The sequence below is a fragment of the Podarcis bocagei genome, assembly GCF_964188305.1.
Source record: "Podarcis bocagei genome assembly, chromosome: Z".
In the NCBI taxonomy this organism is placed as follows: domain Eukaryota; kingdom Metazoa; phylum Chordata; class Lepidosauria; order Squamata; family Lacertidae; genus Podarcis; species Podarcis bocagei.
Window position 1 is genome coordinate 5,383,811 of NC_138140.1, and position 14,571 is coordinate 5,398,381.

Genomic DNA, 14,571 nt, shown 5'->3' on the forward strand with positions numbered 1-14,571 from the left:
TAAACAAAGTCTCTCCCCTTCCTCCTTCACTTCACAAGTTTCTCTTTTATTTAAATACAGCCAGTTATATCAAGCTAATGTTAGTTTAAACTCTAGGGTCCTCTTTTGTAAGCATTTATTCCATTAAGGCCGGAGGGTAACCACAAAAATCAGGAACCTTAAAAACATAGAGAGCTACCCTTCTCCTCTTCCAATTCTCAACTTCATCACCAACCTTGGTTCCAGCAGCCAAATTTGTCAGCAGCTTCTTCTCCACATCTTTAACTTAGTTCCAGTTAGCCAAACTGAGAAGGGAATCTGCACCTGCCATGGCAGATATGGAGGCTGGCTCACTGGCAGAGAGCTTGAAGACCCAGTGCCATTCTCTTCCAGCCCACTTCGGAGCCTTCTTGCTTCAGCAGCGGCAGGATTGGGATCCACGGTGACCATGGGTTCTCAAGTCCCCCTGAATTGTCTCAGGGAGTTTCAGGGGACATCTCAGTCCTAGTTGCCCCCCTCCTGTCTGTCAGCCTATCCTGATCATAGGAAATCAGCCGCCATGGCTGCAGCAGAACCAGAAGCCCTGCTGGCCGTCATTGTTGACAATGCTGAGCTAGATGGACCAACGGACTGACTTGAAACAGGGTAAGTTTCTGTTTTCTATATTCCTAAGGAGGACAATAGGCTTCAGATGAGCCCCAAGTCTCATAAGATCTAATGAGGTTCTGTTATGCCATGCTTGGCTCCAGCCCATAACCAGGATAGAACAATACATTTATGGGCACGGTGAAGAGTGCAAAGGAACATTTGGGTGGGTGGGTGGAATTGTATCATGAGATATGAAAAATCATTAGATTCAGAGATGTTGCTCTATTGTCAGAGAGAGAGAGAGAGAGAGATGTATGTAAATGCATTTGATAATACTTCAGGGTTCTCTCTACTTTCAAGACTATTTCCAGCACAAGAGATTTGACAGGACTTTCCCCCTTGGAAACAGATGCTTGCATAATTTTTCTTTCCCTCTCTCAGATTCAAAGCCCACAAGGTAAACCAGGAAATGTGACTAAGTACCCAGCTTGGCAATCACTTTGTTTTCTTGGGATTCCAAAGCCTTTAATTCCCTTCCATCCATATTAAACATCTGGAAGTGAACAGTTTCTGTTTGGTCAGAGAAAAATTGCAGACACAACCTGGTTGGCCTTCTCAGAAAATAATATGGAGTTGGGATTACAGAATGACAGGGTGGGGTAGAAAGCAGGAAATCGAGCTGTGATTCGAATGTAAAACAGCACTGCAGACACCACAAGGAATGGGGAACTGTTACAATAATTTCAACAGAGCATCCTTCTCTAACCTGGTGCCCTAACTTTCTGAGATGAACTGCAACTCCCACAGGTCATAGTTAAGCAATGACATTTGCTACAAGGTGTAGAGATGGCAGCTAGCTTGAGTGGCTTCAAAGAGGGATTAAATACATTGCCCAAGAAGGATAAAGCTGGATGACTGTATGCTGCTTCCTGTATTAGTATGCCTCTGAATACCAGGTTGTAGGGATCTTGAGTGGGAGAGTGCTACTGCACTCATGGCCTGCTTGTGGGTTCCCCAGAGGTATCTGGTTGGCTGCTGTGGGAACAGAATGCTGACTACGTAGGCATTCATGTTTAAGCCCCAGCCAGCGTGGTTAATGGTCAGAGACAATGGGAGTTGTAATGCAAAATATCTGGAGGACACTAGGTTAGGGAAGGTTGCTAGGGAGCGTCATGGCACCTAAGAGCTGATAGGAAGCATCATGGCACCTTCCTCAAACTAGTAAATGATGAACAGCACCCCAGATTTAGATTTACTCTTACTGAATTCAATTTAGTATACTTCCAAGCTGTTTTGTGTGGAATCACTGTCTGAGATGAAAAGGATAGTCTTGCACCAGAGCCTCCTTATGTCTCTTCTCTGTAGCCTTAGAAGATGAGAAGGGAAGAGAGGAAGGGAAATGGGTCTCTAATTTGGAAGTGAAATTGCCCCCCTCAGCACCCACACAATTGCTTTGCCCACAAATGCTTTTAACAGGTCATGTGTACATAGCAGTATCCCACATACAATGTTTTCAGTTTGGGTCAAGCTTGGCTCTCTCTTTCCATTCTTTAATTCAGGGATGGAGACTCATAGGCCTATGGGCCAGTGCAGTCCTCTGGGCCTCTCTAGTCTCTGTGTCTCTTACCAGGCCAGTCCTGCTCTTCCCAAGCAGCACCAGTCAATACTAGATGCTTTTCACATGTACTACTGTCAAGCCCGGTGTCCTCCACCCTATAGTTGTGCATCCTACTGGAACAGCAATATTTGCAAGCAATGACAAACCTAGATAGCATCTTAAAAAGCAGAGACATCACCTTGCCAACAAAGGTCCGTATAGTTCAAGCTATGGTTTTCCCAGTAGTGATGTATGGAAGTGAGAGCTGGACCATAAAGAAGGCTGATTGCCGAAGAATGGATGCTTTTGAATTATGGTGCTGGAAGAGACTCTTGAGAGTCCCATGGACTGCAAGAAGATCAAACCTCTCCATTCTGAAGGAAATCAGCCCTGAGTGCTCACTGGAAGGACAGATCCTGAAGCTGAGGCTCCAATACTTTGGCCACCTCATGCAAAGAGAAGACTCCCTGGAAAAGACCCTGATGTTGGGAAAGATGGAGGGCGCAAGGAGAAGGGGAGGACAGAGGACGAGATGGCTGAACAGTGTCCTTGAAGCTACGAACATGAGTTTGACCAAACTGCGGGAGGCAGTGGAAGACAGGCATGCCTGGTGTGCTCTGGTCCAGGGGGTCATGAAGAGTCGGACACGACTAAACAACAACAGCACATTTTCAAAGCTGAGCAGGGTCCAGTATGGTTTCAAATTGAATGGGAGACTGCATTGGAGGGGGCTGGACTAGATGCCTCTCAGTGTCACTCTTATTTCTACAATTCTATCTGGTTATTCCTGCCTACGTGTAGAACCTTGCATTTGTTCCTATTGAAATTCATTTCATTTCAACACAGTGCTTGCAGATGCATATTTAGGGGAGTGTGACTGGTTCAGTCGCACTGGGTACCGAGCCTTGGGGTGCCGTGAGGGACGCCACAACTATGATTTAGAATGGAGAGTGAGAAGTGGGTGTCAGGGGTACCAAATTCTGGCATTGCACAGGGTGCCACTGAAATTTGAGACCCTGCAATATGATAGTGGTTCTTGTGTGTATGTAGGAAAGAAATATATTAAGGAACTTATAGCTGATTCTGATTATTGAGTGACATATGAATGTGTGAAATAAAAATGAATAAAATATTTTTTCTGAAAAAATTAAATGCCACACTTTCTCGTGCTTATCCAGCCATATTACATATTATCTTTTTCTAATTCTAGTCTTTCTCCTTGATCTGGTCAAGTTGAGAAGTGAGTGGTTTTTGTTTTTGTTTTTTACTAGCTCTGCTAGTAGAAAGGTTGGCGGTTCGAATCCCCGCAATGGGGTGAGTTCTCGTCGTTCAGTCCCTGCTCCTGCCAACCTAGTAGTTTGAAAGCACATCAAAGTGCAAGTAGATAAATAGGTACCACTCCGGCGGGAAGGTAAACGGCGTTTCCGTGCACTGTTCTGGTTCGCCAGAAGTGGCTTAGTCATGCTGGCCACATGACCCCGGAAGCTGTACGCCGGCTCCCTCAGCCAATAAGCGAGATGAGTGCCACAACCCCAGAGTTGGCCACGACTGGACCTAATGGTCAGGGGTCCTTTACCTTTACCTAAGATCTGGAAATAAGGAACAAAATGGGCTGTTTCCAATGCTTGTTAAAGTAGACCTGCTGAAAATAATGAGCGTGACTAACTTAAATCTATTAATTTCAGTGGGTCCTACTCTGAATAGAATTTAGCTGGATACAACCTGGTGGAGTATTCCCAATATTTTCCAATAACCTGGACAGAAACATGATCAGGTAATCTAGAATTCTGGGGTGCAGGTCATAAGTGAATCTATAAGTCACACATCCAGCTACAAGATGTTGAATGCTGAGAGAAATCAAATGCTGTACAAGGTTGTGTGATTCAGCCCTTAATGATGGGCCTGTAGAAGCACCTTAGGGATCAAAAAGATCTCTCTACATCCATCCTCTTTGCCTTTTGATTTCCTCCATTCTCTGTTCTTATAATCTTACTGTATTTTGTGTGTGTTTTTTTTAAGACGGAAAGTATGTTTTCTTTTACCCAGTGAACAGCCTTAGGCTATGAGCAAAGGAGCTGAGATTTCACAGAGATAAAAAGTCAAACAGATGAAACTGTGTGTATGTGTATGTGTGTCAACACCAGTTGACAAGATTTCTGGCTGGTAGCACAGGATGTTGAGAAACTAAATCCCAGGTCAATGTGTGTCTGGCTCCAAAGACCGTACTCACAGGGAATGTTTGAGTGACAGTCACAAGCTATGCAATGCAACTGGCTTACTATTTCTAAAATAGAGCAGAAAGACCATAGCTCGACAGAAGAGCACACACTTTGCTTGCAACTGGTTTATCTAGCTCAATATTGTCAACCACCTCCTTCCCTTTAAACCCTCTTGAGTGTTGAGATCAGTAAAAGGGCCTCTGCCACCTCTGGACGTTGAGAGGGTGGTGGCCTAGGAAAGGGCCTTCTCAGTGGCAGCCCCCAAGTTTTGGAATTCCCTTTCCACAAAGGTCTGCCTGGAACCTTCATTGTATAGATTTCATCATATCCTAAAGACCCGCCTCTTTATCCTTCCCTTTGACCATTGAGACATAATATATTTTAGAACCCACCCAATTATTTTGCTTGTAAAATATTTTAACCGATGTTAATATTGTGTTTCTACTACATGGCTTTTACTTGCCCTGAGACCTTTTGGTGAAGGCAGGTAATAAATCAACATCAGCCTTGAGTCATAATCCTTTGCACACAGCATTTATTATTATATTTATTTATATCCTGCCTTTTCCCCAGACCGGAAAGCAAGGCAGCTTGCACAAATTAAGACAACTTGGATAAAATGCAACAGGCTCAAAACATTTTTAAAAAATCATTAGAGAGTAATGAACATGTAATAGAATTAAAAACAAATCTATCAAAATACATATAATAAAGTTTTCCTTTAAAAAATAGTTTCCAAAGGCCTGCCAGAGGAAGGACAAGGAGGGAGCTAGTCCAGTTTCTTTTATTGTTGTTTCAAGCAAGGTTTGAGGTGTTATATTGATGTTGTGGTTGTTGTTGCATTTATACAGAAATGACGAATAATTAAATGCTGCCTTTTCCTATTGTGTGTTAAGACTGATGAAAATGTTTGTTATTATGAGGCATCAGGCATAAGCCTGCATTTTATTAATGTTTGATCAGGACTTGTATATTAAAGAGAGGGCTTAGATTTTCAAATGTTTCATGCCAGGCAGACCAGCTGCTTAAGAAAACACTGGCAATGTTTTCCTCCTAGACAAGGGGGCCTCTTGATTTATAGCAGAAAACAAATCTCAAAGTCGTAAAAGCTGGAATTACAGACTGAGTAAGGACACTGACCCTACATGTTACAGAAGATAACAAAGGCAGAGATAAACATAATTAGGAATGAGTAAATAGTAAAATAATACCAATGTGCCTCCCAGTAAAATGAGCTAGATCTTCTTTCTAAGGTTAAAGACCAAATGGAGAAAGAGAGCAATTTTTGGGAAGTCTCTTTTTAAAGCTGTTTCTTTCTTAAACTGAGAAAGTTAGAGGGCAATAAATGTTGGGAAGAGCTAATGGGAAAAGCAACTGGCTGGAGAAGGGGGGGGTGTTAAACTGAAGAAGCTTCTTTTGAAACTGCTTTTTTTACTGAGTTCCCTTTTCTACTTTACAAAGACCTTATTCCTTTTAAGAGGCTACCTGTGTTGTGTATTAAGTGTATTGGCATAGATGTAATTATGCAAAGGATTTAACAAATGCTAGATTTTTATTTCATATAGTTGTAAGAGTTGTATTTTGAAATTAAGTCAGCCACCAGTCTAGCCCCCCTGCCAGACAGGAAGACGCCATCCGAGCTGTCCTGATATATTAGTTGTCAGACATTTGTTTGGAAACCTTCAAATGAAGGAGATCTTTCAATGTTGATGTGAAACTCAAGATCCTTGACATATGTTTAAGATAAAAATTTAAGATTAACCATTTGTTTTAGAAGGCAATAGGGCAAGGAGGGCAAGAGGTGAGCTGGTAATTAAGATTCCTTGTTGAGACACATGTAAGATATATTACTACTTATTTGTCATTTATAGATGTAACAATATATAGCTCTTTGTGTTCCATATAAGGACAGGAGGATATGGGTGTATCTTTTAGGATTGGTTATAGCAATCAGCCAATAGGAAATCCAACCAGGCTGATTGGACAGAGGCAGCCAAAGGAGGAGCAAAGGGGGCTGGATTAAGGGAATATAAGTGCTGGCCATAATGGCAGGAGGCCAGGCCAGAGCTTGGTAACCATATACCACTGTGCCTCTCATTTATTTGTCTGACAAATAAATAATTATTTTAATTTCTCTATTGCTGCGTTGAATATTTCATTCCAGCTAAGCGTTAACCACAAGCAGGGTGCTACAATTATGTTTTACCTTTATTTGAACCTGTTGATTTTATATTTTTATTGATTTATGAGACCCTAGGGCCTTATCTGTGTTGTATGCAATTGTTGTTGTTGTTGTTGTTGTTGTTATTATTATTACTTAATTAAAGTTATATATCACCCTTCATCCAAAGATCACAGGGTGGTTTAAACATAACAATACAAAATGGAAACACAAAATACACAACACAATAACAAAACAAGCAAACGAAAACCTTCAATAATCCTGCTCTCACAAACACATTGAAAAGGCAATTGATTGTTTAATCAGTCAAAGGCATGGGAAAAGAAGAATGTTTTTGCCTGGCACCCAAAGGTATATAATGATGGTGCCAGCCTCCCTGGATAGAACACCTCACAAGTAGGAAGCCACTGCAGAAAAGGCCTGTTCTCCTGTTGCCTTCAGAGGGGGGCACACAAAGATGATGGCCGCAGGGTCTGGGTCAGTTCATATGGTGACAGGCAGTCCTTGAAGTATGCACTCCTGAGCTGTTTATGTCAGATGAACAAGAAGATAATTCCTTCTCTAGCAAATTTCAGCGGTTCAGGAGTATAGTCTCTGCATAGCCCTCCAAATTGTTGGAGCCCTCCTCTGGTGGGATGGGGCAGAGCAGGTTTCTGGGGTCTGTGGCCATAGCAGTGGTACAGCAAGCAATGTGTTGACACAGTAAATGGCTCACTCTGCTTCTTACAAATGGGCTGCTATGTCGCTGAATTATTTAAGTCCCAGCAGCGGCCAATTATGCAGATCCAATTATCTGTTTAGGGAAGCTTAGCTGGAACAGCTTGTAGTTGTAATGCTTTATATTTCCACCATCACCACTGCAACCCCCACTACCAGCAAATGCTGGTTGAAAGGGGCTTTCAGATCATGAATGCATCCATGTCACTTAGCATATGGATTTAAAAGAAGCCTCAGTATCATTTAACAATGCCATTTTTATCCTCATTGCATCAACACATACAATGGAGGAAGTGGTGGGGTGTCAGGAGCTGTGAAGGGAGAGAGAGAGGGAGCAAGTACAGGAAAAGAGATGAGTGTAGATGAGGTGGGGAACTTCAGGCCCTGGGGAACCAAATGTGGCCCTCCAGTCTTCTCTGTCTGACTATCTGGGTTCTCCACAGGCCACACACCATCCCTGGCCACCTTCCCTCTCCCCAGGAAGCACCACTAGTCAGCCCTGCTTTGTACCTTCATTCAGCATTTTTGCCTGGTTGCAACGTGTCCATGAACTCTTTTAAGACCTCTTAAGGTAAAGGTAAAGGTAAAGGGACCCTGACCATTAGGTCCAGTCGCGGACGACTGTTGTTGCGGTGCTCATCTCGCTTTACTGGCCAAGGGAGCCGGCATACAGCTTCTGGGTCATGTGGTCAGCATGACTAAGCCGCTTCTGGCGAACCAGAGCAGCGCATGGAAATGCTGTTTACCTTCCTGCCAGAGTGGTACCTATTTATCTACTTGCACTTTGACACGCTTTCGAACTGCTAGGTTGGCAGGAGCAGGGACTGAGCAATGGGAACTCACCCCGTCGCAGGGATTCGAACCGCTGACCTTCTGATCGGCAAGTCATAAGCTCTGTGGTTTAAACCACAGCGCCACCTGGGTCCCAAGCTTAAGACCTCTTGCTTGTGTGTAAAAACACACCTAATGTGCAAAGGGGAAACTTACATTTGTTGCTCTGCCCACTTTTGCCTCTGAGCCGACCCACCATTTCGATGCAACCTTCAGGCTGAAAAAGAGAGACCATCTGGAAATAGGGCTCTGAGGGGTGAAATCAGAGGGGCTGTAAGCATTTCATATTCTTTAGCTGCATGGTGCTGGGAACTCCAACTCTCACCAGCCACCCAGCAAGCCTGGCCAGTGGTCAGGGATAATGTGCAGAAGCACCAGGTTGCACCAATGATTGAGGGGGCCCAGCGTGTGGAGCGCTTGTGTGACAACATGCGCATGACGCATGGCATCAAACGTGCATCTCCCCACATTGCACAGACTAGGGCAGCTTTCTGCTAGGCCATGTGGGTCACAGCAGTGTCTCCCAACTAGAGCTGCGTGGTATATTGATAAATTTTCTGAAACCGGTATGGCGTTCAGATCATGATACTGGTTTCAGACAATTTCAAACCCTTCAAGTGCCCCTATTTTAGCAGGACATCACGAATTTCAGAACCCCATCCTGATTTCTGATTGGATCCGTGAATGTCTTGCTTTCCCTTCCTGAGCCGACTGCGGCAGCTATCGGCACAATTTTTTATTTTTTTTGCAAACAGAGCAAGGAAGTGTGTGTGTGAGTATCATACTTTACTTTTCCTATCTCTATGGTGTGCCTACATGTTGGATGTTGGGACTGGGCTCATGATTGAGCAGCCAATCCAAGCCTGCTACCTAGACTTATCCAAGCTTATCCACATAATACCGGTCTTGAAAGATCTACATTGGCTCCCAGTACGTTTCTGAGCACAATTCAAAGTCTTGGTGCTGACCTTTAAAGCCCTAAACGGCCTCAAAGGCCCAGTATACCTGAAGGAGCATCTCCACCCCCATTGTTCTGCCTGGACACTGAGGTCCAGTGCCGAGGGCCTTCTGGTGGTTCCCTCACTGCGAGAAGCCAAGTTACAGGGAACCAGGCAGTGCGCCTTCTCGGTAGTGGCCCCCACCCTGTGGAACGCCCTCCCACCAGATGTCAAAGAGAACAACAACTACCAGACTTTTAGAAGACATCTGAAGGCAGCCCTGTTTAGGGAAACTTTTAATGTTTAACAGACCACTGTATTTTAATATTTTGTTGGAAGCCGCCCAAAGTGGCTGGGGAAACCCAGCCAGATGGGCAGGGTATAAATAACAAATTATTATTATTATTATTATTATTATTATTATTATTATTATTATTATTATTATTATTATTATTATTATTATTATTAGCTCTTGGCTATGCTGGTGCCCAGCAAGCTGCCCATGAGCAGGTGGGAAAGACTTCCTGAGGGGGTCTCTGCTAGCACCTCTCTTTGTGGGCCTCTCTCTTTGTCTCTCCTTCCCCACTTTCCCCCTTTAGGGTCTCCCATTTACACTGCATGCCTCAGTGTCAGGATCCCCACCCCAACCTAGTGCATTATCCATTGATTGCTATTAAGCTGACTCTATTTTACAATATTAGAAAGATCTAAGAGAAGAAAGAGAGAGCTTGCTAGCAAAAAGGATCCCCCAAGCTCTCTCAGTCCTAATTAAAAGTTATTCGTCTAAGGCCAATGGGCAGTTGGATAACTGGTGTGGAGATTAACCAAATCACCTTGGGTACCTCTAAACACAACTTTAGAATGTAAGTTAAAATACACAGCTCTCATGTAAGGTCAGGAAAGCTTCCCTCCCCCGCCCCTTTGTGGGGTGTCTGTGTCCTGATTTATACATCTTGAAATCTTAGCAACTGAAAAACCTAGCAAAGAAAGTGCTGGGGGGGGGGAGTGTGGAGGGAATGGCTGAAGCACTTGGCACCCCAATTTACCCCTAAAAGTTTGCTTCTTTCCTTTGATTATGTGATCCCCAAACCAAGGAGATAAATGACTATACAACCTTTAGAAGACATCTGAAGGTTTATTATGTTTTTATGTATGTTGGAAGCTGTCCAGAGTGTGGGCGGGGTATTATTCTTATTGAATAGGATGTACCTATTTTCATTGGAGAAAGGTTGGAGGGTATGCAGTTTGAGCTGGCAATGTCATGCCAGCTGAAATTGCCCGCAGACAGCAAAGGCTCTGTCTACCTGCCTGCCTGCACCTTTGAGAAGCCCCCTGCCCTTCTGGCTCATGCGAGCCAGAGGGGTATGGGGGTGGGGCTGAGCAGTTTAAGAAAGCTCCAATGTCCCTTTGGCTTGCATGAGTCTGAATGGTACAGGGGCTCACTCACCCTCCCCCCCCCCTGAGTTCAACAAAGCCCCGATGCCTCTTTACCTCATGCAAACTGGAGCGGTATGGTGCTTGCTCAGTAGGGCTGGGCAAATTGTGGTATTTAGCTGCTGATATATCACGATGTTGAAAACCAGGTATCGCCCAGTTCTTCCACCAATGCTGCACAAACTGGTACAACCTCATGTGATGCTGCATCCTCTGGAGAATGCAGTGACGCATGACATCGCACATGCATAAAGTGTGTTGGGGCCACTTGACATTGAGGGGGGCAGGCTGATGACTTGATCTCCTTGAGTTGGTGCACTTGACGATGGGAGTTGCAGTGCAACAACATCTGAAGGGTCACAGGTTCCCTACCCCTGCACTAAACTAAGAGGTCTGGCAGTGTTGTGGACTGCCCTGGGTCCTGGGTTTCATCACCTCTTCTGTAGCTGAACTGAGTTGGTGGGCAAGTCAGATGCTACCATTCCATTTTCCATTGTGCTTTGACAAGAATGCCAAGCAGCACAATGCAAACTCACTTTCCCCACCTATCCTTCATCTCTCAGTACCTACTTAGTAATGGTGGCAAGAAGCAGCCTCTGCTGGCAACAGCTGCCAGACCCTTCCTCCAACCACCAGAGTCCCCTCCTCCCTGGGCCCAGAGTGAGTGGGAGAGAAGGTAGCATGATTGTATCAGATCTCAGTGATTCTGTGGTGCCTGGAAGCTCACATAATTCCAGAGCCAGTCCTGGGCAATGACCTTCTTTCATGGGGAACATAAAGGTCCAGACATCTTGTCAGAACTTGGTAGACTTCTGCAGCTGAGCAACCAAGGGAGTGGCAACGAACTACTTGGCTAATACTCCATGGTGCCACTGAGAGCATAAATGCATTCTTCTCAGTGTGCTTTGAAACTACATGCCGTTACTCCCTAACGAATGAGGAGGATCCCATTGAGAACAGGAAGATGACAAATGCATGAGCATCAATGGAGCTTCTAATTGCTCTCCTTTTTTCAGCTTTGGGTTTCAGTCTCTGTGAAACATGCTAAGTTACTTAAGAGTTCCTGCTTCATGGGTCTGCTGTTATCTCTTCCCCCTTGTTACATGTTTAATTGATCATTCTTTTCCCTGGCTCAAATGACTGCTTTTAGAAACTAGTCAGCAAGGAGTTGCTTCTGTTCCTTCATCTGCCATCCCTTCTGGGGCTGTAAAAAACACTGATGAAGCTCTCATCACAGCAAATTAATGGACAAATCTGTCCTAGCTTGACATTGCTGTAGTCGAGTCTGAAGGTATGTTAACAACATATATATGAGTAGATTTCTTTCTCAACCTGGTAACCTCCAAATGTTATTGGACTACAACTTCCAGAAACCCATATCCTTCAAGTGTCCTGATTTTTCTGGGATATCCTGGAATTACAGAAGCCACCCCAGCTTCTGATTTTATCCCAGAATGTCCCATTTTCCCCATCCAGCGCCGCCACCATCGAGTTTGCAGAGGAGCATGATCCAGCACTTGCAGTGGTGCTGCACGCTTGCACAAGTCAGCTGGCTTCTATGAGAGCACAGCACCAAAAGATGTGCATCACAATTTTCAACAGCAGAATATTGGAGGCAGTAGTGCCAACTTGAGTAAAATATTGCAAGGGCCCAGGTAAATCCTGCCCTATATGCTTTATCTCTGCCACATATTCTTTGAATGCCCAAATATGGGTTAGATCAGGCTTCCTCAACCTCAGCCCCCCAGATATTTTTGGCCTACAACTCCCATGATCTCTAGCTAGCAAGACCAGTGGTCAGGGATGATGGGAACTGTAGTCTCAAAACATCTGGAGGGCCAAGATTGAGGAAGCCTAGGTTAGATGATCCATTAGAAATTGGCCAATGTGGTCCTCTAGTAGACCACATTTATTTCCTGACCAATACTAACTCAGATGACATGGCTACTAATGTTAAAGGCAATCTTCTTGCTACTACATTTACTGTTTTCAACCCTGCCTTCCACCTCAGGTTACACACTGGAGTCTGAAAGTCATGTTTGCCATGGAAGGTTTTGAAGTTACATTCATATCTCGGGTTACAGCCGCTTCAGGTTGCATTTTTTCAGGTTGCGGACCGCCGAAACCCGGAAGTACCGGAATGGGTTACTTCCAGGTTTCAGCTGTCGCTCATGCACAGAAGCGCTGAATCGCAACCCGCAAACGCAGGTTGCGAACGCTGCGGGTTGCATCCCGCACGGATCATGTTTGCAACCCGAGCATCCACTGTACAGTGTGGTACCTCAGGTTACATATGCTTTAGGTTACAGACTCCGCTAACCCAGAAATAGTACCTTGGGTTAAGAACTTTGCTTCAGGATGAGAACAAAAATCGTGCTCTGGCGGCACGGCAGCAGCAGGAGGCCCCATTATCTAAAGTGGTGCTTTAGGTTAAGAACAGTTTCAGGTTAAGAACGGGCCTCTGAAACGAATTAAGTACTTAACCCGAGATATTACTGTACTTGTGATTGAACCATGGAGATGAACAATTGAAGACCCATGCGGTCTAATTATGTGGTTTAATTTAAAAAAAGCTAACAAAAACTTTACCCTAACAAAGGCTGTTTTGGTGATGCTTTTAAAAGTTTTCTCATCTGTCTATCTCCCTAGATAGAGTGAATTATGGAAACAAAGTTCTCTGAGGAACAGGGGAAGGAGCTGGATATGTTTAGCCTGGAAAAGAGGAGATTGAGGGAAGAAATTATTGTGGTCTTCAAATATATGAAGAGCTCATTTGAGATAGAGAGGTATTGTTCTCTGTTTCTCCCTAGGCAGGACTAGAACCAATCAAAGGGAATGGCCAGGAAGTAGATTTCAGTTAAACTTCAGGAGAAATGTCCTAAAGGTATTAGCTGCTTGACCACAATGACTGCTAGGCTGTAATGGGAGGTGGTGGACTCTCTTATGCTGGAGCTACTTAAAGAGAGGCTGGGAAGCCATTTGTTGGAGATGCTGTAGTTGCATCCTGAGTCCTGCATTGAGCATGGGGTTTAAATTAGAGCAGGTGTGGGAAAGCTTTGTATCCAGATGCTGCTAAACTACTACTCACATCTTCCCTGGCAATTGAGCATGCTTGATGAGGACTGATGGGAGTTGTACTTCAGCAACTTCTGGAAACCCATTGGGTCCCCACACCTGGATTAAAGCATCCTTCCCCAAATTGGAGCCTTTCATCCACCTGATGTTTTTGGATTCCAAGCCCATCACCCTGACCGTTGGTTGTGCTGACTGGAGTTGGTGGGAGTTGGAGTACAGCTTGGGGAAGAATGGATTAGAGAGAACTCCCAGGTCCCTTCCAAGTCTATGATGTTTGTTGCCTTGGACTTCTTTGTGAAGTGGAATCCTCTCTTTTTATATTTCTAAATGTTGTACAGAATTTCATAAACCCGACGCAAGTTTTAATTGTTGTGTGTTGTTTTAATGTTAGCAGGGATATCCTTTAGATCCTTAAGATTTCATAGCTGGAACGTGCCAGGTCTTCGATTCTTTGTGGAAATACTTTGTGTTCATTTCCATAGTACTGTATAGCTGTACCAAATGTTCCCTGCTGTGCTGGGAGTAGTGGTGGAGGATATCCCCTAGAAACAATTCCTTAAAACTCATTTATCTCACTTTTCATGGCTGGCAATCATAAGGAGTACTTCTTTCCCCGCCTCCCCAATGTGCTGCTGATGCTTGAGCAGATATTTTAACCCCCTTTTGTTCATTTCACAGCCAGTTAGGGATTGTGTAGTTTATTTAGTCTATGTTTGTTTCGTAGGATTTCTTACCATCCTGCACCCTAACATCCAGGGCAGGTTGATGCAATATTACACAGAATGATGCAATATTACAATCAAGCAAAGCAATTTACATCACAGTATAAAAATATCCCAATCAGTAAAGACAACTTACATTAGAAAAACATGTGTGTCAGGGAGTCAACCGTCAGGATAAAGAAGTGTATATTCCATGAACTATGAAAGCTGTACAATGAAGATGCCCAACTGTGAGGTGTGATGTGATGATCCCTGATACTGTAAAATAGCATGATGAGCTGCATCGCAG